We start from the raw sequence: 2025 nt of genomic DNA, 5'->3' as shown, positions 1-2025 counted from the left end.
TAGATATAACAAATTCCAAAATAGAGAAAACTAACCACTTTCTTGGTTGTGATATATGTATATGATTCGTGCTATGACGTATCAACTTTTACTTGTTATCGTTTAGGCCATCTCATAATACAAAAACATATATAGTGCGAGAGTGTGAGTAATAAACTCAGTGTATGTAACACTGTAAAATTTATATTCAACTGAGTACACGAATACAATTATTATCATATAAAGCGATCTAGGTGATCAACTGATCATGGACTTGTTTTTTTAGTTACAATGTAGTTATGGATTTAAAGGCCCGAAAATTAAGAAAAGTAAACCCACAAAGGACATGACGGTAATTACACCACTTAAAACCCTAAAATGAAAACATAAACCAGCCTGTCTCCCTCCTCAACCATGCAAACTACACCAACAAGTTAGAGAGAGAAATTCGGTTTCAAGCTTGTTTCTCGTCGGTTTTGCATGGAGATTGAGGGAGGGCGGCGAGTGATCCTTGCTTTAGTGTTGTTGATCAAGTTTGGGGGATAAAGAAGTCATCTTTGACCTGTTTTCAACTAGACATGACTCAGGCGGAGGAGAACTCACCAAAGCAGTGAGTTTTACGTGAATAGTTACATGCTTTGGATGGTCAATGCAGAAGTTGCTCGGCGCTGCCAGTTCGGTTGACTTGGGAGCTATGAGTACTCGGCCTATTTGAGTAGTACTCGGACATAGTAAATAAAGTAAAAAGAAATTAATTTTCAGTAACTTTTATATATCTCAAATATCACAAGTTTACTAATGTTTATAACAAAATACATGAATACAATATAAATCAAAATGATATTTAGTCTTGTCTTCCAATGTGTCGTTGAGAAAAACAATGAAAATCCAACAACAATCGGAGAAATATGGTGAAAACAACAAAAATCCGAGTTGGATCGAATAGGCAGGCTAGTCACAGACTTGAACGATTTTGACAACCTCCAACTAGGTTTGTCCAACTTGAGTAAAGTCGGCAAGATGAAGTTCCAATGACCGCCTAGGCACCGAGTACTAAGCAGCCTAAGCCGACTTTTGAAACATTGTTTCCGATAATAAAGTTGGAAACTTGACGTGAAAAATAAGCAGAAAAGGTAGCAACCTCACGTCACTTACTCGATTTGGTTAGTAAAACACTCTTGTCAATTTTTAACCAAAACACTTGGGACAAGCCAATTTAAGATAGCATGAAAACACTATATCATTGGGACAATTCCGGTGTGTAACACATCCGTATTACTCCATTGATAAATTGTAAGGTCCAGTATATAGCCAATAGCAACGAAATTGTCAGCCATTGTAACATGAACTGGTCCCGCCACATTGAACTATATCTGGATATTCGAACTCCTGGCGGGGTGTTTAAACCTAATATTGGAAGGAAGGCAGAAAGACACTTCAAACCTTAGAAGGGATTGAATACCTTATACGTAAGAAGAGGTGGCCGATCTCTAACTTTGATTGAGGATCCTCGAGGATTTCCATCTGCAAAACACTTGAGACCTTGGTGAAGGTGGGTGTTAGCTTGGCTAACACCCCTCCGATGCTTAAGTCAGTAAACTTGATATGGAAATAATAATCAGAAAAGTGAAATTGAAATTAAGCAAGAAAACATACTAGAGATCCATAAACTAAGGATCCTTAACATACCGGGCTAGGATCTTGATCTTTAAATCACATAAAGTATGCCTTTAAGTGAATTGTGTTTAATGACCTTGGTAGGATTTCTCCTTCCGTTGTGGCCAACCTGTAGGCCCCCTATTCAGCTTCAAAATCTATGAGGTATGGTCCTTCCCATTTCGAAACGAATTTCCTATCGCCAAGATTGGTGGTATTCTAGAATGTCTTCCTAAGTACCATGTCCCCAATCAAGAACCTTCGAATTCGAATATTCTTGTTGTATGATCTTGCTACCTTCTACTGGTATGCAGGGATCCTCACCTTGGTACATTTCTTGTCTTCCAATGTGTCTTTGAGAAAAACAATGAAAATCCAACAACAATCGGA

The sequence above is a fragment of the Helianthus annuus genome, chromosome 9 (assembly GCF_002127325.2).
Source record: "Helianthus annuus cultivar XRQ/B chromosome 9, HanXRQr2.0-SUNRISE, whole genome shotgun sequence".
NCBI lineage: Eukaryota > Viridiplantae > Streptophyta > Magnoliopsida > Asterales > Asteraceae > Helianthus > Helianthus annuus.
The sequence above is the reverse complement of the archived record's forward strand: the minus strand, read 5'-3'. Positions refer to the sequence as shown.